Genomic DNA, 15,178 nt, shown 5'->3' with positions numbered 1-15,178 from the left:
TGCCAGGGTGTCAAGGTCAATTGTAATCTTTAACGCCTGCTCAACTGTCTAAGAAACATTATATAACTCATAAACTCTTGTCTTACTCCTAGTAGATATGCCAACTGCCACAGTCAATATTTCAAATGCAGCGGTGAATTTTATTCCATTTGTCAAGTAAAATTGAGTGCAAATTCCTTGATCCACCTTTTTCTAAAATTAAAAATTTGCCGAGCACTCAAAAACACATTTAACCTTTTCAACTTTCAACCGTAAACTAACTATTCAGAACTGCTCAAAATGCAAACATATATAAGGGATATGTGTACAAACACAATAAAAAAAATCGAAAATTGGATGATAAAACCCACAAAATTAAAAAATTCCAATTACTGTCTGATCAGAATACATATATGCTCAAGTGTCAAATTTAAAACAAAATGTTTACTGAATATAGTAATAGTTATCACAGAAGCAAGTGACACATTCTTAAATAATGTATGTGCTCACTTTCATAACAAGATGACACAATAATCTTATGTATTGTTTCAACTATGTACATTAAATGTGGAGACAGTCAGTCATAACTTCAAACACATCATTCAATACATCTGACCACACAGAATTCCACTGAAGATCTAAGATTTACAGTCTTCTCTTGTCTTGAGCATTTACATTTTAGTATGACTGTTTTCTCTAGGGTGGTCACGACAACTTCAAGGGACACCGTCAGGCACAAATGTCCACATTCGGCAAATGTTACCATGCTGCTACACTGTGCCTTGCCTCTGCTTCATTAAGTCACTGCATGCATACCGTCATCACAGATGGGGGCAAGCACACCATATATTTCACACTATATAAAATGTTTACAAACAACATGACCATCCTTCACCAAGATGAGCATATTCAATGGAACACAGGTCATTGGCACAAAAAATCCATGTTACTCTACAGTGCCCTCACAGTGTTAATGGAACAAAGCAAAATTTGTTTGATCTATAACATTAGAAATACTCCAGAATGAAATCTGAACTATGCAGTGGAGTGTGCGCTAATATGAAACTTCATTGGAGATTAAAACTGTGTGCAGGACCGAGACTCGAACATGGGACCTTTGCCTTTCACGGGCAAGTGGTCCACTGACTGAGCTGCCCAAGGTCAGCACACAACCCATTCTCATATATTTAATTCCACCAGTACCTTGCCTCCTACCTTCCAAACTTCACAGAAGTTCTCCTGCCAAACTTGCAAACACACACGCGATTCATATGGGGAAACTTAAAAATGTAAATTACACATTACTATTGCAGGTGAAGTAATGTTCATTAAATGCTGCATTATATTTCCAGGTAATAGAGATACATGACATTATTTTTGAACGTACTCACCAAATCTCTGTAAACAACAGTTGCAGTGCTATACCAGTCATTCAGTTACTCAAAGATGGAAATTCACTGTGTGAACATCGTCATTGTAGGTAAATCTACAATTGCTCTGGAACAGTCCCTCAATTGCCTGGATGTTGTCACCAGTAGCCAATGTTGATGGCCTTCAAGCCAAATGAGAAGATGGTTTATTTAAAAAGGGCACAGCTATTTTCCTTCCCCATCCTTTCACAATCTGAGCTTTTGTTCTGTCTCTGTTGACTGCAGTATTGTCACTACATTAAACACTAATCTTCCTTCCTTCCTTTAGATGGTCTTCCACCCCATTATCACTACCCACTTCCATGAGGCTGTGGTCAAACTGTCGGCACCATTTCACTAGAGCTAGATGTGACATTGCATTTGTGTATTGTATTGTGTGTATTAAACCAGGGACCCAGAAACAACAACAACAGACAGGCTTCATCCCTTCGTAGTCCTCAGTGGTTCACAACCCCGCCCCACACCAGTTCACCAGATCCAGGGTTATTGTGCGGTTCTGCCCCCGGTAAAACTACTGCAGACTACATCCATTTGAAACTGGTTACTGTAGTCGAGCTTTGGTCTCCCTTCCTTCTACAATTTTAACCCACTCCCTCCCCTTTGCATCTGCCCCCTCCTCTTCCTCCCCACCGTTCCAATTCCCTCCATTACCAAATTAGCTATTGCTTGGTGTCCCCTATCAACTGACATATTCTTTTAGGCAAATTATATCACATTTTTTCCATAATACATTCAGGAACTCCTTGTAGTTATCCATGCCATTCACAGAAGGGCATGTATCGCGTATGTCAAATATAGAGCTCAGAGTAAAGATGTGCTTGATCCTAATTAGTTTGTAAACTTCGGGACACATACTATGGTAAAGTATTAGTCAACAGATGCAGAGTCTACCTGTTGGAGAGCATTTTTAATCTCCATGGAGCAAGGAGGAATGAAGGAGATCTCATACCATGGAAGATTTCTGGCTCTGAGGATGGCAAAAATGATGTAATATAAGCCACTGTTGTTGTGTGCTATTCACAGAATGTTAATAAGAGGTCTTTGAGACAGTAATATTAATTGATTGTCATGTAACTTGTAATATTTTGTGAAAGTTTCTGACAATATACAGGGTTATTTGGAACCAATCTACACTTTATTTAAATAGAGAAGCAGTGTTTTGTTTTATAGCCACTTCACTTATAGAAACCTTTGCAGACAAAAGAAGTTTGATGCCAAGGAAGAAGAGGGCACAGAATAGCTGGACCCTGTGGCAAATCACTAGAGGTTCAAGGCTGAATATCTACACGAGTGTAATAAGGGAGTGTTAAAGTGTAGCTGCATGGATTAATAGATCTAGAATAGTTGTTGCTCAACCAGTCAAAACATCACCACACTAGCTAAATACAACAGTCACCTACACACCAAAAAAAGTTTTGCATCACCCTGGTTCCCAGAATTCCTGAAGATAGATGTTGACTATGGATATTGTATCACAGACACTATCCCTTTGACTGTTCAGAGATGTCACTAAACCCACCCAAAAATCTAAACAGCCATGCATGAGCAGTGCCTATTAGATGGAGGGTGCCTGACAGCCTATCAGTTCCAGTCATTCCACCAGGAAGGAGGCACACGGCTCATGTTCTCTGTAGTTCATGCCTAGACAGTCAATACTGTGGTTCAATCATTCCCACATTGTTACTTTGCACCAGGAAGGGCTCTCAACAAGGGAAGTATCCAGGCAGCTCAGAGTGAACCAAAGCGATGTTGTTCAGACATGGAGGAGATACAGAGAGACAGGAACTGTTGATGACGTGCCTCGCTCAGGTCGCACAGGGGCTACAACTGCAGTGAATGACCACTACCTACAGATTATGGCTTGGAGGAACCCTGACAGCAACACCACCATCTACATCCACATCTACATCCATACTCCGCAAGCCACCTGACAATGTGTGGCGGAGGGTACCTTGAGTACCTCTATTGGTTCTCCCTTCTATCCAGTCTCGTATTGTTCATGGAAGGAAGGATTGTTGGTATGCCTCTGTGTGGGCTCTGATCTCACTGATTTTATCCTCATGGTCTCTTTGTGAGATATACATAGGAGGGAGCAATATACTGCTTCACTCGTGAAGGTATGTTCTCGAAATTTTAACAAAAGCTCGTACCGAGCAACTGAGCGTCTCTCCTGCAGAGTCTTCCACTGGAGTTTATCTATCATCTCATAATGCTTTCACGATTACTAAATGATCCTGTAATAAAGCACACTGCTCTCCATTGGATCTTCTCTATCTCTTCTATCAACCCTATCTGGTACGGATCCCACACTGCTGAGCAGTATTCAAGCAGTGGGCGAACAAGTGTACTGTAACCTACTTCCTTTGTTTTCGGATTACATTTCCTTAGGATTCTTCCAATGAATCTCTGGCATCTGCTTTACTGACGAACAACTTTATATGATCCTTCCATTTTAAATCACTCCTAATGTCTACTCCCAGATAATTTATGGAATTAACTGCTTCCAGTTGCTGACCTGCTATATTGTAGCTAAATGATAAGGGATATTTCTTTCTATGTATTCGCAGCACATTACACTTGTCTACATTGAGATTCAATTGCCATTCCCTGCACCATTCGTCAATTCGCTGCAGATCCTCCTGCATTTCAGTACAATTTTCCATTGTTACAACCTCTCGATATACCACAGCATCATCTGCAAAAAGTGTCAGTGAACTTCCGATGTCATCCACAAGGTCATTTATGTATATTGTGAATAGCAACGGTTCTACGACACTCCCCTGCGGCACACCTGAAATCACTCTTACTTCAGAAGACTTCTCTCCACTGAGAATGACATGCTGCGTTCTGTTATCTAGGAACTCTTCAATCCAATCACACAATTGGTCTGATAGTCCATATGCTCTTACTTTGTTCATTAAGTGACTGTGGGGAACTGTATTGAATGCCTTGCGGAAGTCAAGAAACACCGCATCTACCTGTCTATGGCCCTCTGAGTCTCATTGACAAATAGCACGAACTGGGTTTCACACAATCATCTTTTTCGAAACCCATGCTGATTCCTACAGAGTACATTTCTTGTCTCCAGAAAAGTCATTATACTCGAACATAATACATGTTCCAAAATTCTACAACCGATCGATGTTAGAGATATAAGTCTATAGTTCTGCACATCTGTTCGACATCCCTTCTTGAAAACGGGGATGACCTGTGCCTTTTTCCAATTCTTTGGAATGCTATGCTCTTCTAGAGACCTACGGTACACCGCTGCAAGAAGGGGGCCAAGTTCCTTCACGTACTCTGTGTAAAATCAAACTGGTATCCCATCAGGTCCAGTGACCTTTCCTCTTTTGAGCGATTTTAATTGTTCCTCTATCCCTCTGTAGTCTATTTCAATATCTACCATTTTGTCATTTGTGCAACAATCTAGAGAAGGAACGACAGTGCAGTCTTCCGCTGTGAAACAGCTTTGGAAAAAGACTTTTAGTATTTCGGCCTTTAGTCTGTCATCCTTTGTTTAAGTACCATTTTGGTCAACAGACAATTGTTGAATATGTGTTTGGAGCCAACCCCATCAGGCTGAACGCCTTAGACACACTGTCCAGTGAGTGCAGCAAGATGAAGGTTCCCTGCTGTTTTGAGGTGCCATTACATGGAGCCGACGTATGCGCTGGTGGTCATGGAAGGCACCGTGATGGCTGTGTGATAAGTGAATGCCATCCTAGACTGATAGTGAAACCATATCGGTAGCATATTGGTGAGGCATTTGTCATTGTGGAAGGCAATTCACACCCCTATCATGCACATCTTGTGAATGACTTCCTTCAGGATAAGGACGTCGCTCGACTAGTGTGGCCAGCATGTTCTCCAGACATGAACTGTATCAAACATGCCTAGGATAGACTGAAAAGGGCTGTTTATGTATGACATGACCAAGCAACTACTCTGAGGAATCTATGCCAAATTGTCGTTGAGGTGTGGGACAATCTGGACCAACAGTGCCTTGATGAACTTGTGGATAGGGATGCCATGAGGAATACAGGCTTGCATCAATGCAAGAGGACATGCTATTGGGTATTAGAAGTACCAGTGTGAACAGCAATCTGGACGACCACCTCTGAAGGTCTCACTGCATGGTGGTACAACATGCAATGTGTGATTTTCATGAGCAATAAAAAGGATGGATCATATTTATGTTGCTCTCTATTACAATTTTCTGTACAGAAACCAAAGTGATGCAAAACCTTTTTTTTTGAAGTGTGTAATAAACGTTCAATCCTCATTCGTTATTGGATCTACCTTATCTAATCTTCAGCATTCCTCTGGAAACCACAGTTAGAAACTGCAGTCGTCTTCTTGTTGTTACCTTCCATCACTCACCTTGCACCTTCAAACAAGCCTTCACTGCAAATACTCTAACAAAGGACTTCCTATTATATAGATTTATATTTGTATCAATAAATTCTTGTATAACTTTGTGATACGACAATGCCACATTAAAGGTTCAAAATCTGACTGGATTTTTTCCACTAATATTTATTACCAACAACACTTGTTACCATATTATGGTGCACATATTGGATTTATTTCAAAATTTGGTTATCCAAGTGTAAGTACATTTGAAGTCATTCACATTTAAAATTATTAATTATAAACTCTCAAACTAACTTCAGAAGAGATCTTTTATAAGTAACTCATTTGCTATGTAAAGACTTCCTTTGACATGTTTTATCTTTGTCCTTCCCGAATGTTGTTGGGGAGCTACTGTACTGTGTGTGTAGTGTCGTATTTTGAGGCTTAGTGATGTTTGAATATTGAAATGGCACTGTGTCAAAAAGTTGGGAATTACTTAAATGTGTGAAACACAAAATGTCTGCAAAAGGTTGCTTCCAATACATATTTATTTTCAGCTAAAACCTTCAAGCAGAAATATCATACTTCTACTTCCACAACCAACAAGCTAGCTTAAATACTACTAGATCTTTTTTATAACAAAATCTATTTTATGAGCAATTCTACCTGTGCTCATAACTGTCCTCAGTGTTAGAAAGCATTATGCAAATATATGCATAGGAATGATTAGCAAAGTTTGTCACAAAATTATATTTTGATGATGCAGTAGATACAAGTATTAAGGTTTGATGATGAAGACACTTTTTCATGATGGTCTACTTTGGACAGCTGTGGGAAACAAGTCTTCAGAGGGATAAAGTGCAGAATTTTGTCTTGACAGAAAGTTGCAAGCATAAACAGAAGAGGACTTTGCCTGTTGTGGGAACAGGAATAGTGTGGAGGACAAGTGCTGTCTCATTCATGCACAGCTGGCAGCGTACACATCTTTTGTGCTTCTGCAAAAGCAGGACTGACACGTGCTGATCTTTTTTGGGTTAGCGAAATGGTTCCTAGTCCACTTATAGACCATGAGTAGCCTCTTTGTTCTTTCCAAAATAAGAAGACAATGAGCAACACACAACACAAAGCAAAGGACACAAAATATTCAATAATGGCCACCACAATAATGCTAAGGTTGGCAATGTTGTAAATAATGTAGTACAGGATCAAACTTAAATAGTAATCTTACACAACCACAGTCCAAAAGATGACCACAGTTTCACCTGAAACTGGATCCCTTAAAAACCAGCATGACAACAACAAAAACAACAACAACAACAACAACAACAACAACAAAATGCAATAATAGAAGGGGCAGTCAATGAAAACCAAGCATCCACCACAGCCAGACCATGGGATAGTTCCATTCCAAAGTAATCACCAAACATGTTAAGACATTTATCCCACTGGGAGATGAGACGATAAATTTCTGTTTTGTAGGACATGGTTGACAGATCCACAGCCGCACCCACTCTTGCATTTCTTTGGCTGATTGAAACTGATGTTCCTGCATGTCTCGCATCAAGCTGCCAAAGATGTGAAAAGATCTGGGCTGTACAAGGGATGCTGGAGTGTTATCCAAATTGCTGAAGTGTGGCCTTCACCTGATTGGCAGTGTAGGGATGGGTATTATCATTATCATGCAATGGGATGATTCTATCTGGCAGAATTCCAACAGCCTGAGAACAAATGCAAAGCCACCACACGTCGCCCCCCCTCCCCCCCCCCCCCAAAAAAAAAAGGAGCTGTTCACACAAGTCCTGGTAAGGTCCTGATGACCTCCTCCTTTGGCTGTAGAGGACCTCTGCTTGTTGAGTTCCTCGCGCCCACAGTCAGGAATGCTGTCAGACGGAATCATCCTATTGCACTATAACACCTGCTCCCTGCACTAGCAATCAGATGAAGGTTATGCTTCTGTGATTTGGTTGGAAAACATTGTGACATCCTCCATATACAGCTCAGATTTTTCACTATGTAATTTTAATATATCTGGCAACCTAAAGAAAGACAAGCGTGGACAACGGTTTCAGTCCGATGATGAATTTGCAAGATTGGTTGCCATTGTGGATCCATCTGAGGCCAACCACACTCTGTGAAACAGGAACTGATCCTCTTGTCTCCCAGTGGGATAAAGGTCCTAACACATGTGCTGATTGTTTTTGTATAGAACCATTCCACAGTCCCAGTGTGGCAGTTTCTGATTTTCATTTGAATGCTTGTCATATTAGGAGTACTCCAAAGGTAACAACATTGGACTTGCTACCATCTTCTCAATTCATCCCTGAAACAGTATGTGCCATCTACAACCACAATTCACAAGTCAACCTTACATGGTATGGAAGAGAGTATTTTGAGTTTTTTCACCCTTTCCTGTTATAGCCCAAGGACGTAGCCAAAGGGGAGAGTGGTGGGGTGCCCAGGGGCCAGACCTCCCTTATGACCTAAATGAAATTGTACACATGACATAGTTGTTGTGTACTGAAATTGAAAGATATTTTGATTTTCAATCATTCAAATTAAAAGGGATATGCGCTGTTGACAGCCAGCAAGGCTAACAATTAATAAACAATCTACACATCCATCGCACTATCAGCTATTGCGCATACTGATTTTAGCGGAGACCAGTTGTTGGCCTTACTTGACCTCAATTGTTGCTTTGTTATTCAATCAGTTCTTACTTTCAGTTGACTTTAATGTAAATGCTACCAGTTATCAGTTTTGTGCTGTGTGCAGTTGTGATAGTTTCTAAAAAGGAAAGGAAAATTCATTTTGATTTGTCTGCTGGTATTACGGTGAGTTCAAAATATGCACACACACTACTGTAATAGTCTAATTACCTATCTATAGCAGTTTAATGTTAACATTGGAGATGTTATTTGGAGGCAGGTAGATTTCTAAATTTCACAAGGCAGCAGAATGGGAAATATCGTTATAAATAACAGTAAACTTAAATCATTGCATAAAAATACACTTGGATTTGTCTGAGCTGCCCAAAAAAGACATTTCTCAACAAAAATACAGCCCAAATGGTGATGAGTGGATTTATTTAAAAAAATGCTCAATATTCTATCATTAGTCACCTGACTGGGAAAATATTGCCAGATCTAGTTACTTGGACGGTACTCAATTACAAAAACTACATCTGATACAGTATGATGAGAAGGGGTTTATCAAGAGCCAAAGGGGTTTGTGATGACAGCACATTCTATACTTGTTCATTTCTAAAGGATTATTTTAGTGGGCTCCTCGAATTTGTCTGAGCCAACTATGCCCTGCATCCCTTCCTCCCCCTTTCATCCAAAATCTATTTACACTCTTGAAATATTACAATAAATGAAGCCACCAACTCTAGTCTCAAAATATGAATTTCTCCATGCTTTATAAAATGACTAAACATGCACAATTAAAGGAAAAATGTGCAATGTCAGAATTCATTTATTTGTTGTGATACATTTTATTTTATTTTAAAACAATGTTCAACAAGCACTTTTTTCAAATTCTGCACCAACTTGGTATGGCTCTGTGTGTTGAGACACTGAGCTAGCAATCCCCAGGGTCATTAGGAGAGGTGCTTTGAATCCATCTGCTGTCAACCTTGAAATGGTTTTCTGTGGTTTCCCACTTTCAGTTTACACCAATGCTGTAGTTGGTCCCTTACTATAGCCCACAGCCAGGTCCCAAATACCTTTCATTCCTGATAGATACAAGTTCCCTTAAAGACACAGCTTCTCTGCTTAAATGAAATGAGCTACACTGACGACGTGCCAAGCATCTCTTTGGAGATGCCTGGCACTAAAAGCCATATGATAAATAAATAATAATCCAAATTCTCCTCATTTTTGCTCATGAATTTGTCACCATGATGTTCTTTAATTACCTTTCTTACATCACAACAAGTGACAGATGCACACTTAAATGAGGAAATTTGGGAAAGTGTAAGACTGAATAATACCAGGTCCTTTGTATTTTCACCACTAAAAATTGTTCTAGCTTCTCTGTTAAATATAGATTTCTTTATTCCGAAAGCCCTGTTACTAATAATCATTGTATCCAAAAAAATTAGGGCTTCTCCATTTCTGATTACTTCCTCAGGTCAAAACCAGATTGAAAGAACAAGAGAGTAAAATGACCTCAGAGAGCGCTAGGAGATTGGAGCACAGCTGCTTGTTAGTGGTTTACCAAAATACAGCACTCCCAATAAGATATATCTCCAACTGGTGAAAACTCAGAGACCATTCATGACTAAAATGATTTATCACTCTTTATGGAAACTTACAGAATAAATTAAAAACATGCATCTTTTTAAGGTCCTCTCTGACAAATCTGACCCCCTCCCCCCCCCCCCCCCCCCCTTCCCTGCTCTTTTGACAATATCCTGTCCAGTCAAATGTGTTTTGTGGTAAGAATAATTGCTGGTAATACTTTGTGCAAACTCAAATCTCTATAATTTTATGTTCATCGCCTTTTAGTGAGACACACATAGGAGAAAGCAATATACTGGTTGAATTATCTAGAAACATACACTCACAGAATTTCAGAAGTAAACCATATCATGTAACACACCCTCTCTTGTTGAGTCTTGCCATTGCAGTTCAATGAGCAACTCTGTGACAGTTTCACACTTACTAAATGAACGTATAATGAAATGCGCTACTCTTCTTCTGATATTCTCTATTTCCTCTATCAATCTCCTCTGGTAAGTATCCTAGATTGAGGAATAATATAAGATATCTCTAATCACTCCATGAGCATACTCCCATATTCCATGGGTGAGACTGCTTTCATCGATTGTTCAGGAGCTGTGTAATCACACAATTATGTGTCTCTCTACTTATTTATGTGCAATACATTACATTACTCTGTGACAGTTTCACACTTACTAAATGAACGTATAATGAAATGCGCTACTCTTCTTCTGATATTCTCTATTTCCTCTATCAATCTCATCTGGTAAGTATATTTTAAAACTGATCGTGAGAAAGAAAATGCTGTTCTGTTCTATGAAAATGTGCATTTTTTTTCTCAGCCAGTTTTACCTATGATAGCAGGCCAGTTAAACTGTTAGACAAACTGTTACTTCCAAACATATTGTTTCTTTATGTAGATAATTTTAAACAAAAGTTTTATGCACAACAATGTGCTGTTTTGTTTTCTCCACTACAGTCAATTTCAACAGAAAACCTGTATATTTGGAAATTTATATTTACAGCTCATCAGCTTCTGGATAGAATACTATTACCCAATCTGAATCATCCAAAACTTTGTAATACTATCTGTTTGCAGATTAAATTAAATAATGTTAGTGATGTTACAATAATTACAGATCCAAGTATACAAAGATGAAAATATACATTCTGAATTTTATTGTATTGTATTGTCAATAAAATAAAAACTTGAAAACAATAAAAAATATATAACAAAGAAAATTTTCCATTCATTTTCTGCATGATTTATTATAATTTCAAGTTCCTCACTTTCAAAGTGGGTGGAGTTGTAATGAGAAGCCAAAATTTACATCCTGACAATTTCTAGGGACGTTCTAGATTAGGATGTATATCCAGTTTTCATACATATTGAGCAATTATAAAGCATTGCCAGGTTCACAACTTTATACATGTCCCAAAAAGTAATTGTCCTGTAACAGTTCCAGACTACACCCAGATGTTACTTTTACATCTTAAGGTTCTTATCTACTAAAATATAACAACAAAAACAATCAATTATTGAAAAAACTATTTAACAGGATAGACAAAAAGTCTACTCATCAAGCAGTGGAAGAATACACACATAAAAGACAGTTGTAATTACCAAGCATTTGGAGCCACTGGCTCCTTCTTCAGGCCGAAGAATTGAAGGGGAAGGAAGAGGTGTTAAGGAAAAGGACTGGAGAGGTCACGGAAATGGGGTAGATTTTGGGGAAGATCACCCAGAACCACAGGTTAGGGCAGATTTATCATACAGGTTGAAAGGGAAAGCCTCTGTGATCGGTCCTTTTCATATCCCTACAGTGTGTTACACCCAGGTATGTGTATGAGTTAGCTGATTCCAACAGTGACTCCTTGATTTTATTGTCATAGGATACTACATTTTCTTGTTATGTGAAGTGCCCAATTTTACATTTCTGAACATTTAAAGCAAGTTGCCAATCTTTGCACCATGTTTAAATCTAATCAAGATCTGACTGAATATTTATGCAGCTTCTTTCAGATAGTACTTCATTACAGATAACTGCATCATCTGCAAAAGGCCTTATTTTACTATTAACATTGTCTTATAGGTCATTAATACACAACATTTTAACAGCAAGGTTTCCAACATACTTCCCTGAGGCACACTTGAAGTTACTTGTACACCAAAAAGTACTGGAAATTTTTCTCTCTCTTAAAGAAAATTTTTTTTATTCATCAACATCAACCATGTTCCCTTCAAATTATTTCCCCTCAGATTTATTACATTTGTGGCAGTGCTTTCTCCAATCATGAAAGCAAGTCTTGAATTCACTTTTTGTTATGGTATTCAGCTCCTTCAGTGGTTCTATTTTTAATCTCATCAATGATGGCAAAATGACTTCCTTTCACAGTCCTCTCAAGCCTCGGGAATACAAAGAAGGCACAGAGAGCTGTGTCCACTGAATATGGTGGTGAGGCAACATAAGGTTTTTGTTATTCGTGAAAAAAAAAATCATGAAAAAGCACTGAGGTATAAGCAGCATTAACATGATGCAATTTCCATGAGTGGTTTTGCCATAACCCTTTTTGTGCATAACTCCTTATTGACAATATGACCGTAAACCAGGAACTCATGATGCACTAATGCAAACAGTGGGGAGAACCTACACATGTGATTGAACTTGTCCAATATCCTTTAGTCTCGGCTCTTCAGGCACTTTCCATTGGGATGATTGGGACTCGGTCTCGATGTCTTACCCATATACCCATGTTCTGTCACCTGTTATAGCCTTCTCTAGAAGCTCTGGATCACTGTAGACTTCATTCAGAAACTCCTAAGTGATGTCTTTCCAACATGTCTTACAGTCAAAATTCAACAATTTTGGAACAATCAATACTGCTACATGTTTCCTGCCTAAAACTTCCAAAAGCATTGCTTGGCATGAGCCAAAAGATATGCGTACATCATCAGAAACCTCTCTAGTGATTAATCACAACCATTTTCTTTACTTCTTCCACATCATTGTCAGTAACTGATGTGCTAGGGCGCCCAGGACAGTCATCATCTCGAACATCTTCTCTGGCCCTGTTTGAAGCATTTAGGCCACTCGTGAACTATTGTCTTACTCCTAACAGATTCACCAAATGCCACAATTAATATTTCAAGTGATGTGCTGAATTTTATTCCATTTTTCAAACAAAATTTAATGCCAATTCTTTGATCCATCTTTTTTGAAACTAAAAATTCACCAATGACTTGAAAACACGTTTAACCTTTTCAATGATCAACAACAAACTAAATTTTCAAAACAGTTGAAAATATAAAACATACATCAGAAATAGTGTACATGGAACATGTGCATTAACCACATAGAGGTGGACTTAAGTCACGGAGGGGTACAATGAAGAAACTACTGTGGCCAGAGACAGCAGCTGTGTGTGTATGAGTCGTACTTATGTGAATGTTTACGTGTTTCCTATTTCTGAAGGAGGATTTCTCATCTGAAATCTTAAATATTTAGCAGTCTTTTCATTGTGCCTGACTGTGACTCAACACTTTCTCCATGTGGTGATTAGCAATCTACCATTTTTATAATATTCTTATTCTATGCTTAACGTTCCATTATGTTATACTCCAATTAAAACTACTTCGTGACTGACGGATTGCAGTGGTGAGGGACAGTGTTGCCGACATATAGCCAGCTATGCTTCACAAGGTGCTGACAGTGCCTACAAAATGATGAGTATATCATGCTTGGGAAACAACTGTGATTGGAGGGTAGTTGGCCCCCACAGCCCAACTCACCGAGACATCAGTCGCAATGTAATTTTAATTAGCATATAGGGGTGTAAGTGCAGATACCTACACTCGTGGCCGAGGACAGTGTACTGAACAACATTACACTAGTATTTACTTCATCTGCAAACTAATAATTATAGCTGCTATAAGTAGTAAGTAAGATTTTAGGTTGGTTAGTATCTCTAAGTACACAAGGCACAAGCGAGCCATTAATTTTTGTTTCCCCTAGGCTCTCGGTCAAGTACTGAGATGTGGACTTCTATAGTGATGGGTGTAGTTCACTTCATGCTGGAGTTAGAAGCACACAGAAACCATTAGAGAGTAAATTATGTGATGTGTTTGGTGGAAGACTGTTAGGTACAGATGAAAAAACAACTAACACTGAAGTGGGTACATATTAATAAACTGTGTGTGTGTGTGTGTGTGTGTGTGTGTGTGTGTGTGTGTGTGTGTGTGTGTGTACAGGATGTTAAAAAAAGTGTTGAATATTTTGAGAGGTGGTACTATGCATCGAAACAAGAAAAATAAGTCCAATAAACATGGGTCCAGATAAATGGGTCTAAGATAAATGGGTCTGAGATAAATACGAGTTTATAGGAAGAGCTGTGTGATGCTCAGTTGAGGATATTTGCACAGTCATTGCATTGGTGCTCCAACAAATGCATCAGCCGGGTATTACAGTGTCTTATCATAGTACTCTATCTACCATCAGGGGTATACAGTCAATTGCGTGGTTTGAGTCATGTTGTAGGCTACGTTAGCTTTTGTCATGGTTGTGTGCCTTATTGTACACTACTGTCAATTCTGGGTATGTATTGTGGTGTTTTACCTTCTTCCAAACACAGGTTCACTTGTGTGTTTACTGCTATTGTGCTGTTTGTATGTATCGATGCTGTAATACATTTACATTTTCTCTCTTCCACCACTTGTTAGCAATGGAAGCACACTACTTCACAAGTCAAACTGTGGATAGGATATTCTACTACGGTTTAGCAAATGGATGTAGCACCAAGACCTTGCCCTCTAAACTGAAAAATATGCACAGTGCAGAGTGCCCCCTGATAAGCTGTTTGGCAGACTTTTGCAGTGTCTGAGGGACACAGGTACCCTTGCACCTTGGAAGACAGTCAGTGGAAGGCCCCGCACAGTCCGGATGCCTGACATGGAGGAGCATGCACTACACGAAAGAAGAAATCCCTGATCCCTGGGACCAGTGTGCAATGATTATCAACAGCAGGAGGCGTGCTTTTCTGTCTTATCTGGGGCATACTTCACAAATAATTGCTGTACTCATATCATCTACAGTGCATCCAGGCCCCGAGGCCACAGGTTCATCACCACAGATGGTTCTGTCGATGGCTGTTGCAGAGGTGTGCTGCAGATCCACTGTTCAAATCCAAGATTTTATT

General features: G+C 39.2%; 1 protein-coding gene across 2 annotated transcripts in view; it reads right to left on the bottom strand.

The window, feature by feature from the left end:
* Positions 1–15,178, bottom strand: part of LOC126281584 (aminopeptidase N-like) — a 330,257-nt gene that overhangs the window by 61,221 nt on the left and 253,858 nt on the right. The gene's annotated exons all lie outside the window — the stretch shown is intronic.

The sequence above is a fragment of the Schistocerca gregaria genome, chromosome 7 (assembly GCF_023897955.1).
Source record: "Schistocerca gregaria isolate iqSchGreg1 chromosome 7, iqSchGreg1.2, whole genome shotgun sequence".
Classification (NCBI taxonomy): domain Eukaryota; kingdom Metazoa; phylum Arthropoda; class Insecta; order Orthoptera; family Acrididae; genus Schistocerca; species Schistocerca gregaria.
The sequence above is the reverse complement of the archived record's forward strand: the minus strand, read 5'-3'. Positions and strand labels throughout refer to the sequence as shown.